The sequence below is a fragment of the Uranotaenia lowii genome, chromosome 1, assembly GCF_029784155.1.
Source record: "Uranotaenia lowii strain MFRU-FL chromosome 1, ASM2978415v1, whole genome shotgun sequence".
NCBI lineage: Eukaryota > Metazoa > Arthropoda > Insecta > Diptera > Culicidae > Uranotaenia > Uranotaenia lowii.
In genome coordinates this window covers 93,851,487-93,866,200 of record NC_073691.1, presented here as the reverse complement: position 1 = coordinate 93,866,200, position 14,714 = coordinate 93,851,487, and the positions used below count along the sequence as shown (strand labels likewise).

Sequence of the window (14,714 nt, the reverse complement as noted above, 5' to 3'; positions counted from 1 at the left end):
TCAGATTCAGATTTCAGATTCAGATTTCAGATTCAGATTTCAGATTCAGATTTCAGATTCAGATTTCAGATTCAGATTTCAGATTCAGATTTCAGATTCAGATTTCAGATTCAGATTTCAGATTCAGATTTCAGATTCAGATTTCAGATTCAGATTTCAGATTCAGATTTCAGATTCAGATTTCAGATTCAGATTTCGGATTCAGATTTCAGATTCAGATTTCAGATTCAGATTTCAGATTCAGATTTCAGATTCAGATTTCAGATTCAGATTTCAGATTCAGATTTCAGATTCAGATTTCAGATTCAGATTTCAGATTCAGATTTCAGATTCAGATTTCAGATTCAGATTTCAGATTCAGATTTCAGATTCAGATTTCAGATTCAGATTTCAGATTCAGATTTCAGATTCAGATTTCAGATTCAGATTTCAGATTCAGATTTCAGATTCAGATTTCAGATTCAGATTTCAGATTCAGATTTCAGATTCAGATTTCAGATTCAGATTTCAGATTCAGATTTCAGATTCAGATTTCAGATTCAGATTTCAGATTCAGATTTCAGATTCAGATTTCAGATTCAGATTTCAGATTCAGATTTCAGATTCAGATTTCAGATTCAGATTTCAGATTCAGATTTCAGATTCAGATTTCAGATTCAGATTTCAGATTCAGATTTCAGATTCAGATTTCAGATTCAGATTTCAGATTCAGATTTCAGATTCAGATTTCAGATTTCAGATTCAGATTTCAGATTCAGATTTCAGATTCAGATTTCAGATTCAGATTTCAGATTCAGATTTCAGATTCAGATTTCAGATTCAGATTTCAGATTCAGATTTCAGATTCAGATTTCAGATTCAGATTTCAGATTCAGATTTCAGATTCAGATTTCAGATTCAGATTTCAGATTCAGATTTCAGATTCAGATTTCAGATTCAGATTTCAGATTCAGATTTCAGATTCAGATTTCAGATTCAGATTTCAGATTCAGATTTCAGATTCAGATTTCAGATTCAGATTTCAGATTCAGATTTCAGATTCAGATTTCAGATTCAGATTTCAGATTCAGATTTCAGATTCAGATTTCAGATTCAGATTTCAGATTCAGATTTCAGATTCAGATTTCAGATTCAGATTTCAGATTCAGATTTCAGATTCAGATTTCAGATTCAGATTTCAGATTCAGATTTCAGATTCAGATTTCAGATTCAGATTTCAGATTCAGATTTCAGATTCAGATTTCAGATTCAGATTTCAGATTCAGATTTCAGATTCAGATTTCAGATTCAGATTTCAGATTCAGATTTCAGATTCAGATTTCAGATTCAGATTTCAGATTCAGATTTCAGATTCAGATTTCAGATTCAGATTTCAGATTCAGATTTCAGATTCAGATTTCAGATTCAGATTTCAGATTCAGATTTCAGATTCAGATTTCAGATTCAGATTTCAGATTCAGATTTCAGATTCAGATTTCAGATTCAGATTTCAGATTCAGATTTCAGATTCAGATTTCGGATTCAGATTTCAGATTCAGATTTCAGATTCAGATTTCAGATTCAGATTTCAGATTCAGATTTCAGATTCAGATTTCAGATTCAGATTTCAGATTCAGATTTCAGATTCAGATTTCAGATTCAGATTTCAGATTCAGATTTCAGATTCAGATTTCAGATTCAGATTTCAGATTCAGATTTCAGATTCAGATTTCAGATTCAGATTTCAGATTCAGATTTCAGATTCAGATTTCAGATTCAGATTTCAGATTCAGATTTCAGATTCAGATTTCAGATTCAGATTTCAGATTCAGATTTCAGATTCAGATTTCAGATTCAGATTTCAGATTCAGATTTCAGATTCAGATTTCAGATTCAGATTTCAGATTCAGATTTCAGATTCAGATTTCAGATTCAGATTTCAGATTCAGATTTCAGATTCAGATTTCAGATTCAGATTTCAGATTCAGATTTCAGATTCAGATTTCAGATTCAGATTTCAGATTCAGATTTCAGATTCAGATTTCAGATTCAGATTTCAGATTCAGATTTCAGATTCAGATTTCAGATTCAGATTTCAGATTCAGATTTCAGATTCAGATTTCAGATTCAGATTTCAGATTCAGATTTCAGATTCAGATTTCAGATTCAGATTTCAGATTCAGATTTCAGATTCAGATTTCAGATTCAGATTTCAGATTCAGATTTCAGATTCAGATTTCAGATTCAGATTTCAGATTCAGATTTCAGATTCAGATTTCAGATTCAGATTTCAGATTCAGATTTCAGATTCAGATTTCAGATTCAGATTTCAGATTCAGATTTCAGATTCAGATTTCAGATTCAGATTTCAGATTCAGATTTCAGATTCAGATTTCAGATTCAGATTTCAGATTCAGATTTCAGATTCAGATTTCAGATTCAGATTTCAGATTCAGATTTCAGATTCAGATTTCAGATTCAGATTTCAGATTCAGATTTCAGATTCAGATTTCAGATTCAGATTTCAGATTCAGATTTCAGATTCAGATTTCAGATTCAGATTTCAGATTCAGATTTCAGATTCAGATTTCAGATTCAGATTTCAGATTCAGATTCAGATTTCAGATTCAGATTTCAGATTCAGATTTCAGATTCAGATTTCAGATTCAGATTTTAGATTCAGATTTCAGATTCAGATTCAGATTCAGATTTCAGATTCAGCTTTCAGAACCAGTTGTCTGATTTAGATTTCCTGTAACATTGTAATTGAGTTAAATCACGTGTAATTTTTTTTGTGTTACGGATAGTTGTTTACATAATGATTGCTTTGATAACGCCTTCAAATTGAAAAAAGCGCGTCGAATTGATTGATTCCGATTATACAGTTCCGATAACATTTTATTTATAATATGAAACGCTTCTCTCATCATTCACATGGCATAAACGTACAAAACGATTCAGCCTTATCAGTTTTCCATATCTGATGCAATTTAACTAAAGCAATCTATCCCTCCCTGCCTGACTCCGCACCGCACCACACCTCAGCTAAACTACACCCCCTCGCTCTTTCAACACAAATCCCAACGTTTTTCGTCTCTCCGACAAACTCCCTCGCTCTTATATTTTTGAAGCGATAGATGGATGAGGAGAAGAAGGAAAAACAAACATATTTTCGTCTGATACGGATATGGATGGAATGGATGGAGAGCATAATGCGTTCGCTCACTTTGAGAGCAACATTTTCTAGGTTAGGTTATGTTTCGATTCGTACGATTTTCCGTTTTATCACCCGCTTCTCTCATCCAAAGATCACCCACCCATCGCCTTCTCCCTGTGTGTATGCAACACCGGAGTTTGCCTTCTTCTCGCACTGTTTGTTGAAGATCATCGTAGTGTGCTGTGCTGAATTGGCTGAATTAGATTTTCGTTTAAAGTTGTGTGCAAGCAAACGGACTGTTGCTAAGAAGACGGGCGATATTTCAACGACTACTACGATAAGAAATGAACACTCTCGAGATATGGTGTAGGTGTAGTGGGTCTGATGTTTGCATAATCACTTGTACATACAGATATATGTTGCCTTGGACGAATTTACCGAGGCCATAACCGCATATTTGTCTTAAACATTCGTCATAAGAGTCTCACATTGACGCAAATGGTGATAGCATATTTGCTATGGCATGTTTGAACTTTAGTTTAAAGAACATTCAACTTCACATAAAAATTGATAGAGTTACTAAAATAAGCAACTATTGAAGGCCAAATCGTTTCAAACCATAAATTTAAACTTCAATGACAAAGCTCTGACAGTTGATGATGTTCCATCGCCATATAACATCGTTCCACATGGCCAGCAAGTATGTTTCTGACTGGGGATAACGCGCGCCAACGTAAACAAGTTTCTTGTTTGATCGAAATGGAAAACCGTTTTGTTGTTGGATTTCATAGGTAGGCAGCGTGGCCAGATCTACGGATTTGGAGCACTTCTATGGATCTACAGATCGTTACTCGCAATCTACGGATTTCCAGCATTTCCTATGGATTTCCGAAAAAATCATAAAAATTAGGGTAAACGAAATTTCAAAGTGACGACCAAAAGAACAGGCCATAAAACCTCTTTCAACCAAAATGTGTACAATTTACTTTCGTTTTTCATCAAATCTACGGATTTCAGCGGTTTGCAATCTGGCCACGCTGTTGGTAGGTATGTTATGCTGCTCTCATCATTTCTCTCGTGGTGCTCAATTTATACGCGAGCAAGAGCATCACTTCACCACCAAGCGAGCTCCTTCCAAAAAGCCAAAGATGGAATGTGGTGGAGTGGAATAGTAGGCCAGATTCCAGCCAGCCAGAATCGAATGCAAAGCAAACGGCGACGACGACGACTGACGACGGTTATCGCGGGCGGATTGATTCAATTCAACTCTCAATCCAAACTCAGCCAACGTAGTTGGCCCTGGCTAGCTGGATGAAGATCATCGTCGTCGATAATAAATGTAGGTACGAATCGACGGAATATAATAAAATAAAGTCTTATGCTTAGTTGTGTTTTAGTGTCTCTGGGAGTGTTGGTACATCGCGAACAGAACAGTGGGAGCACATATGGAGTTATAGAACACATAGGCATGTTGCAACTTGAAACTTGTCACAAAGATTAATTTCTACCAAAATTCTATTTTTTTTTATAAATCATTTATTTGAATCGGCTCAATCCTTCCCAAATCCTAATGTAAAATTTCAAATCCAGATCTGAAACATTTAAGGCCGTTATAAAAGACTTTCAGATTGATAATTTTTACTGGTTAAAAGCTCATCCGTTCCTGGAAGTTTTACCCGTTACAGTCCCTGGAGTGTAAATTTGACACTCCTGACTAAAGCCAATATATCTTTCTTGTTTCCCAACCGATTTTTACAAAATTTGAAGTTTTGGAAACCTTGTACTTTCAAAAATGTTCCTCAGAAAATATTCATCTACAACACTTAAGTTTTCCGTTATTCAAAGTCTTAGAAAAAAAAATCGAAAAACTAGCTTCGTAAAAAAACTAGATAAGCTACGGAATGCTAAAAAAATTAACTTAGTGTAGGCTTACCAGATACTTTCAGAAAAAAGCGGGATATTTCCGGAAAAAAAGCGGGACATCGCAAAAAAAGGGACATTTTAGAAACTCTAAACAACATTTTTTATGATCATTCCTATACATACATATGTCTCAAGTCTCAGCTAACATGAAATCGTAATAGAAATGATAATCCAAATCGAATATTAAGACATTTTCAATAACTATGATTTTCTGTCAATAATTTCTGTCAATGATTTTCTATCAATAATTTACGACAAGCTTTTCCCAAAAAAAAAAATTAATCAGATAGCAGTTAATCAATTCAGTTTAATCAAATACGATTTGAGTGAACTGATTTACGATAAATGAGCGGTCCATTAATTGACACTCTCTCCGGTTTTTTCCTTTGACCGGTTCGTAAAAAGAAAATCTTACCTATAGAGCTCTAGAGTGGACCATATCAACTGATGAGTTGGCATCGAGATAAGATACCAGACTGCGAACACGGAGGACTGAAGTTCAAACCTCGGTCGAGGAAAATTTTTTTTCGTTTATTTTGCTTTGTGTTGGAAAATCGAATCGTTGGAATCTTGTCATTATAGATATATTGCCTCCATTTTTGTAGCCATATGCTATTTTGGTAAGTTTAATACAATCTTTTTATTTGGTATATTTGTTTGAATAACTCTGTTGTTCTTGCGTTATACCTGCAAAAATGTTTTTTGGGAGAATGTGTCCTGGGTTAACACCTGGGATAGCACTTATTGCTACTGATGCGACCGATAAACATAGTATGCTGCTCCTTACAATTGCATCACGAAAGTGTGGTGAATTGAATATACGTATAAGCGGCTTCAAAGCCGATGTCGTAGAAATGTTTGCGGCTGGCAGTTATACAACGGATGCGATCAATACACGAGCTTTGTATCAAACGCTTGCGAGATAAGCTTACAACGACTGCTTTGATCTAATCGCTTGGCAGAAGGTGAATCTACCTCAGCAAGCCTCTTTAATAAAATAAATTAAAAAAACGCTTGACTTAGTGCAAAAGAAGGGAGGAGGCTCTCTAAATGTTTAGCCTTGTTCGAATCTATATCATATTTTCAATTCCCTTCTGATAAGTTCCTTTCTGCATAGCAATCGCTAACACAAAAAGTTGCTTCAATAAGGGATTCCAGAAAAAGAGAGTTGATCAATACCAAGTGATAAATTCCTGGCAAATGTAATACTAATGTAAAGAGATGAACCAGATATAAACTGAAAATCTCTATAGTAAAGATATTTAAAAAAAATACAAATGTAACGAACGTTATTTTTGAATTTTCATTTTGAGTGGTGGATGGAGTGGCGTTTGTTGGGTGTGTGGTATGTGTGTGTGGGGTGTTCGGTGGCGTGTTGTGTGTTTGATGGTTGCAACACCTGCTGAATAGTTCATATTTAAATTAAATATCACCCCTGACCGCCCGAGGTCATCTTCACGTCGTGGTTCGATCAACTACGCTGATAGTCTAGCGTAGTTCATTTCATAACTTTGGACTCACTCAGCCTAGTTAAGTTAGATTCTCCAACTCCTTTGCAGAGCCCATCGCTGACTGTATGTCAAGTGTTGATGGCATCACACATCTTCAGCAACATGTTGTCGGCTGTCGTGTCTGGTCCGTAGGCGGCGAATATGTTGGCACGTTCCTCTTCAAATCTTGGACAATAGAATTCCACGTGTTCGGGTGTCTCGTCCGCGTCACGGCATGTTAGGCAGACCGGCGAAGACACATGGCCGAACCTGTAGTAATACTTCATTAAGCATCAATGACCAATCAGGAATTGCGTCATGTAGAAATCCACTTCGCCATGCTTTCTCTCCATCCACTTCTTGACGTTTAGGATCAAACGATGAGTCTACCTTCCTCTTTCTGAGCTGTCCCACAGCTGCTGCCATGGAGATATCCCTGGCTCGTGTTCTCTCGTTTTGCGTGCCTCTATTTTCGTAGCAATAGGAGTCCTCCGCCAACAAAACCGGAATGGGCATGACTCTCACTGCAACGCATGCAGCTTCCCGGATCGGAAAATTGGACCAAAATCGGTTGGATTTCAATCCGTTGAACCCGTGAATCGGTTTGAAATCTGACCAGAAATCCAACCGAATTCAGACGAATTCAGTGCTCTGGTGACACAACTTTTCTGACTACGCTAAGTTTTTGGGATTGAGCTGTCAAAATAACCAAATGGTCAGGAAAATCCAACAGAATTCCAATAAAAACTGGACAGATTTAAACTGACAACTAATATTTTGACAGTAATCGGTCCGGTTGCGAATTCGTTCCGATCCGGGTTCCGACGAAACGGTGCGGTATGCACTGATAACCCGCAAATGCATTCGCCTCTGTACACTGTTCAGCTTCTGCTGGTTACACTGGATTTTTAGGCCAGATTTTCCAGGCCGCCCCTTCCATATCGAAGGATCGACGATAACACAATTATCCTCCGCTGACTACTTCGAATCCCCGAGTTGTTCGCGATCATCCTTGTAAGTGCGATCGTTGCTGTAGCTGCCTTCTTGCACACATATTCAACGTGGTTTTCAAAGCTAACCGGTCGTCAATCATCACACCCAAATATTTAAGCTCGCGCTTTGATTCGATAGTGCATGATCCAACTGTAATCCTGCCTGTTTGAGATGAAATCAGGAGTGATATTAGGACCATCTCGGTTTTGTGGTGAGTCAACTGCCATTCTTGGAGTGCATCCAGCTCTCCATCGCTTCTGCAGCCTCTGTCGCTGCGACGCTATACAGTTCTTTGAACGCGCACACTTTTTGACGGAGTAGAGATTTGCCAATGATTACTTTGATCAAATCTCGTGTTTCTCAACTTATTTTAATCTTATATTTGAAAACTGAAGTCTAAATCTTAAACTGACATTCCAGTAATTAGGAATTTTCTATCTGAATTGAATTTGAATACCTTTATGGATTACGGCACAATTATCTCATCAATTGAGAGTAAATCGTATTTCAAAGCAATTGCAAGTTTGATAAGAATAATTCTGCAGCAGTGCTATCATTTTGCTCCGGTAGACACTCCTATATACCTAACCTTCTAATCTCTGCCTGCTATTACCGACAACAATGTTGCCCGAAAAATAAACATTCGATATAAATTATTCCAACATTGACTCCTAATCAGGTCATACTCACACTGTGCGACAATTTTCTATATCTTGGCAAACAAGCAAAGGCAAGGCAAGAGTGTTTCGAAACGGAATCAGTTCAGCTGCGTGGTGTGGAAGATATTTAATGGCGGTACAACGACATCGAGCACCATGCTATCATTACGGACGATGGTGTGTAGTAAAAAGTCAACTACACACTACACCACCACCGTAATCCGTTGGCCATCTCCTCTGCCCTGGAGCCACCCATCCAGGCAGCGGCTTCTTGCTTGAATCCTATCCACCGATTGATGGTCGGCCGTAGAGTTCTGAACATTCATCCTACTGGCTTCCTTGCGCAACTGTTCCGATTCATTATTCGTTTCTGGGTCTGTCTGTTTCGAAATCGGTGTATCTCAGACAGGGTACAGGCTACAGGCACAGGTTTTCCAACCAACGATTTTGTACGGAACGGAACGAACCCTTCCTAGAGAAAAAAGAGATTGAGAGAAGGAAGGAGAGACCGCTCTCAGAGCAGAGTGTTCTCTCAATCGCGTCTTTTCTTTGGATTTTCTGTTGAACTTCTCCTGGCCGTGCTGTGTTTTTGTTGCAGCGCAACCTAGGCTTCTGGCTGGTCTACTACGACGACGACGGATATGGAATGGATGGATGTTCTTGAGTCAAAGCGGCCAGGCACTTGCTCAATTTCTTTTCGGTGTGTGTGAACACTCGCGGGTTTGGCGATGGCATCGATGGCATGGCTGACTGAACGACTGAACTGGCAGCACCTTGAGTGTGTATTCGTTGTATTTTGTTTGATATTTGTACAGATATATTTTTTCTTCATTCGGTCAGCGACCGTTCGTGTAGTAACACTTATCGGGCGAGAGATTTGTTGAGGATTGCGCCGCTTTCGATAAAGTTGCTTCCGTCGCGTTCGAGGGTTGTTAACTCGGGAATCATCAAGAAAAGGAGTTTGTGCAAGCAAGAAGTAGGAAACGGGAAAGCTACCCGTTTTGCCGGGAGTTGTTTTATTTTATTGGTGAGCCCGCGCGCGTCTGGTGCATTCTTCTTCGATCACAAACGGAACAGTCGTGCATTTCGTGCTGATTTCACCGTGCTAACGGTTCTCACGATTCGTGCTAGTTACTCGCGGTGTACTGCGTAAAAGTGTGTCTACTAGGATCAGGAAAAGCAAAAGCCGAAGCAGCAGGATACACAAGCAACAGCAACACGTTGAACAAGTGTCAAAATTAGTCAACTGTCGCATGCCAGCAAGGATTTTGGCTGTAATCTACTCTACTCTCGCCTCGGAGGAATAATTAAAGTGAGTGTTCTTGCGTCCGCCAGTGACATAACCGTGTAGTATTGTGGGGTTGTAGTAGGCGGCACCCGTGCAATGCTAACGTGATTGTCAATTGAAAATATCACTATTCAAACACAGCCTGGATTAAAAGTATTGATGCGTGCATATTCTCGGCTGGCCCGTATGGAAAAGTGACAGTTTTTTTTATGGTGTCTGTTGGTAGGATTTGATTAAGAATTCAAGAAAGAGTGAGAACAATCGTGCCGAACCGCTCTTCCCTATACATCCGCGTGTTCGATCGTTCTTCTGCTTGTACGGACGACTGTAAACAGTGTGGTGCAATCAAAGATAAATCGTTGAATAACAAATGAGGGAGAAAATATATAATGATTGATGGAACGAGATTAAAGAGAATCATTTTGTGTAACAGTAGTGCATTGCTGCAGTGAGTGAGTGAGCGGTAGAGAAGCTCGGAATCGGAAACTCGTACCTACAAAGTATTTTGAAAAAGGTGATTATCTCATGGTTGATTTTTTCTGTTTCTGTTCAGTCTGGCTTATATTCGATTGGATAGAGAAAGAACAGTTAACTCAATCTAGCTTACACCTTTTGGATTACAACGTGTATATTGAGACCATTTACTGAACAAAGAATTAATATTTTAATTATCCTTCAGTGTGGAAGCTATTGAACAAGTCTAAAATAAATGGTCATGTTATAACGAAAACAATAAGGTAATGTTGTTTAAAAAACCGTTCGATTATGACACATGTGCCAAAATCGGATGTTGCCAAAAACGAACGGGGTCTGTATTTGTATCACATTTCTCTTGGTTTTTTAACTTTTTTTTTAAATTTTTTATCATATTTTAACCAGATTTGTTATTTTCTTTACCATATTTTTGTAAGATTTGTTTAGTATTTTTGTCATATATTTTTCATATTTGTATAAAAAAAATGAACTATTACGTAAATACGAAACAAAACCATAATGTACATTAAGGGCATATAATCCTAGCTACTAACCTTTACACCCCTTCGACTGCAGCCCAACAGCAGGCAGTCCAGCAGTAGGAAGAAGAGTACAGTAGAAAAACGAAACAAAAAATAATTTTGTCAGAATTTGTCATACCTTTGTCAAAGTTGTGTTATATTTTTCAACCTCACATTTTTGACATATTTTTTGCAATTTTATTTTTTAATTTTTGTCATTGGCGATTTGAAGCTCAAAACGACTCTAAGATGGCACTGCGATCAAAATGATGATGTTATGGATTCAAACGTCAAATCGCATAGTATTTTTTCAAAACAAACCCGAAATTTTGAAAATTTCGCTATTTAAAGAAATGTTTGATAAGAAAAGATTAGAGAATAAGGTAAGAAAAAGGGATTTACCTAACTCTCATAATTTTATTATTCAATTTTTGATACTTTCTAGTTCCCGGAAAGAAATATATTGTGGGAACTTGCAACAGAATAGAAATGAAGATGAAAGAAAACGTTTCGTTTGTAATGGAAAGCTGACGATTGTACTTGCAAAACAAAACCGAAACTGAAAAAATGGAAAGACAGCAATTCTTTAAATTTAAGTCGGCAAGAATAACATTTACCCTGAAATCTGCTCAGATCATTTTGATTCATGCATGGACAAATTAAAAAAACGATAATATTTTCATCAAAAGATGTAGAATTAATTCATATTTTTTATCCATAGATTAGAGTTCTTACTAGAAAGCAAATATCGTTCCGGTCAAACTCGTGATCCAATTCGTCAACCTAGAACAAACCAGAGTGTCGAAAGAGGAAGTTGTTGAGTAAATGTTAGAAGATTGCAGATTACGAGCAGGTCGAACAACTTAAGTCCATTGATCTCTTTTTTCTCTAGGCAATTTACTTACAAAACGTGATGCACATTTTTGTTTTGCAGAAATTTTCTGTAAAATTTTGAAGAATTTTGAAGAAAGCAAAGTTCAGAATATAGCAACTCTGTGATTACAAGATATTAATTGTGTTCATATTTTATATGAATTCCCTTTAAAATATACCAAATCCCATTTTTTCTTTATTTCTTGTATTAATTTGTGGGTCATTTTTCAACCTGGTATGACTGCTTCTGTTGCCTACATTCTAATCTTCGGAACCATATGAAATTTATTCATAACATCAGGTCTAAACTCGATTTATTCATAATTCAAATCTAAAAAGAGATTTTTGATAAAAAGAACGTGAAAATTTTTTTCTGCGTGAAAGAAAAACATAAAAAGTTTTAAATAAAATAATCTTATGCAGTCCAACAATTATTTTTATCTAAAACTTGATAGTTTTCTAAAAAATCACAATTTTGAAAACGATTTGCATTCACTCATGTACAAAAAATCAGATATCATCACCCTTTTGTTAGTTCTGCAAATGAGAAGTAGTTTGCGCTGCATGTCAAATAGTTTTGCTGCAAATCGCCAATAGTTTTGCCTATTTCATCATAGTTTTGTACTTTTTTTAGTTTTGTAACTTTTTTTTCGTATTTTCGTCATACGGACCCGTTCGATTTTGGCAACACGGCCTAACATTTTTTGTTCCCAAAATCAAATGTTTCCCAAACCGAACGGTTTATTTTCTCATTTTTTTTTTACTTTTTTTTTCAAAAAATACTATCATTATTGTCATTAGGTAATTTTTTAGTTCCGACCCTTTTTGGTCATTTTTATTTTTTTATTATGGTTTTTAAGCATGCAACACTTTTTTTGTTTTGTTTATAGTGTTTTTTTTTGTCATATTTGCTATTTTTATCAATCTTTATCATTTGTTAGTTTTTTTTTTTAGCATTTTTAGCCTTTCGTTTTCATTTGTTTTCGAATTTTAGGCAATTTTCAATTCATTTTTGAGTACCTTTTTTAATTTTGTGTTTTTTTTTTGTTGTATTTTATTACCATTAATGAACGTAAAAGCACATGTATGGTGTTTGTCTACATTATAGCGAAAACTATAAGGTAATGTTGTTGGAAAAAAAACATTTCGGTTTTGGCAAAGGTGCCGAAATCGGATGTTGCAAAATAGAATGTCAAAAACGAACGAGGTCATATTTTTTATCACTTTTTTACCAGATTTTTTTTTCACCAGACCATATTTTCATATTTTTGTAATATTTGTTTCGTATTTTTGTCATACATTTTTCATATTTGTTTCATTCTCACGTATTTTTTTCACTTTTGATTGTTTTTTTTTCATATTTACAATATTTTTGTCAAATTTTTACTGGCAACATTCAGACTTGATAATTTTCATTCATTCATATGGACGGCGAAATTTATTTTGGATCACTATAATCCAAGGAATATTTGAAGAAGGTAGTAACAAGGCAGCCAAGCTCTAGTTTTGGTACAGACTGTGACGTCACAATCACGATAAATCTGTTAATTTATTAGGAAACTTTCCTTTTTCATTGATAATTCGAAGAATCTGCTGATACTTTTTAACTTTGAATACATGTTTTTCTAGAAGGATTCTTGCTTTTCAATATCGGTACAAAAAAGTAGCATTTTCGAATAATTTTTCTGTAAAACATACCTTCGAAATTCGAAAAATTGGATTTTCCTCTCTAAAATTTGCAAAACTTTAAAATTAGTTCAAAGTTTTGCCTGAAAATGTTTCAGTCAGTGCAGTTTAAGCTCCTCATTACAAAAAAGTAATCAAAACAATCAAATTATACAAAAAAAAAGACCAAAAAACTTCATAACATAGTGAAATAGAGGCCTTACAACACAATTAAATTGAAATTAATTCATTTACGTTCGAAAACATGTTTTTTTTTAATTTCTGCCATTCTCATATAAATATTCAATACCATTCATATTCACGTGATGTTAATAAATGTCACATATGAAAAAAGAGGGCATTGAATGAAATTTGGGAACCAAATCGAATCTTTGAAAAAGGAGTAACAAACTTTTATTTCTATTTTAATTTTTTTAAATACTTTTTTTAGTTAGCATTTGTCATAGTACTGTATATTGAAAATTAGCTTGGCAAAGATAGTCGCCAAAAATTGTACTGGCCAATCTATCTCATGACCAGTTTTAACCATCATGTCACGACAGTCATGACCGAAATATTAGAGATCTCAATGATCTCCGGGGGAAGATGGGATTTTCTATATTCTTATTAAAAAGTTGCCTGAAAGCACTTCAAATTTTTTAGTTAAAATCTTCAATAAATGTTTTCACTTGGCTTATTTTCCCAATAAATGGAAAAATGCCAAAGTAACTCCAACCTGGAAAAAGTGCTTCGGAGCCATCAAGTTATCGACCAATTAGTTTGCTTCCTTCTTTAAGTAAACTATTTGAGAGAGTTATTTTGAATAGAATGATGATTCACATTAATCAGAATTCTATTTTCCCTGATGAACAATTTGGTTTTCGTCATGGACATTCTACTACACATCAACTTTTGAGTGTAACTAATATGATTAACGCTAGCAAATCTGAAGGTTATTCAATTGGTGTTGCTCTTCTAGATATTGAAAAAGCATTTGACAGTGTTTGGCACAAAGGTTTAGTAGCTAAATTAGCTCGATTTGATTTTCCTGTATATCTCACCAAAATTATTCAAAATTATTTGACTAGCCGAACCTTACAAGTAAGCTATCAAAATTCATGCTCTGAAAGGACTCCCATTAGAGCTGGGGTCCCTCAGGGCAGTATACTTGGGCCGATTTCATACAATATTTTTACTTCTGATCTTCCTGATGTACCAGAAGGAAAAGGTAGAAGATTATTTGCTGATGATACTTTGCTTTCAGCCAAAGGTCGGAATTTACGGGTGGCACGCAGTAGATTGCAACAAAATTTAAATTCCTTTTTGAATTACTTGAAAATGTGGAAAATTTCTCCTAACGCTTCCAAAACTCAACTTATTTTATTTCCCCATAAGCCAAGAGCTAAATTTTTAAAACCTAATGAAAATCATTCCATAACTTTTAATGGGGTTTCATTAGAATGGTCTGATCACGTGAAGTACTTGGGACTCACACTTGATCGGAATCTTACTTTTAAAAATCACATTGAAGATATTCAATCTAACTGTAATAAATACACTAAATCTCTTTATTCTCTCATCAACAGGAAATCCCGACTGTGCCTGCAGAATAAGATGCTTATTTATAAGCAGGTTTTCCGACCAGCGATAATGTACGCAGTTCCGATTCGGTCTAGCTGCTGCGCGACGAGG

At 35.8% G+C, this 14,714-nt stretch overlaps 1 protein-coding gene across 4 annotated transcripts in view; it reads left to right on the top strand.

Moving 5' to 3' along the window:
- The first annotated feature begins 9,019 nt into the window (after positions 1 to 9,019).
- The window catches only part of LOC129740301 (TOX high mobility group box family member 3-like), a 326,492-nt gene continuing 320,797 nt past the window's right edge, over positions 9,020 to 14,714 (top strand). For all 4 annotated transcript variants that reach the window (XM_055731940.1, XM_055731937.1, XM_055731938.1 and 1 more), the window contains exon 1: positions 9,020 to 10,003. The gene's annotated coding sequence lies outside the window, so the exon portion shown is untranslated. The remainder of the gene's footprint in view (positions 10,004 to 14,714) is intronic.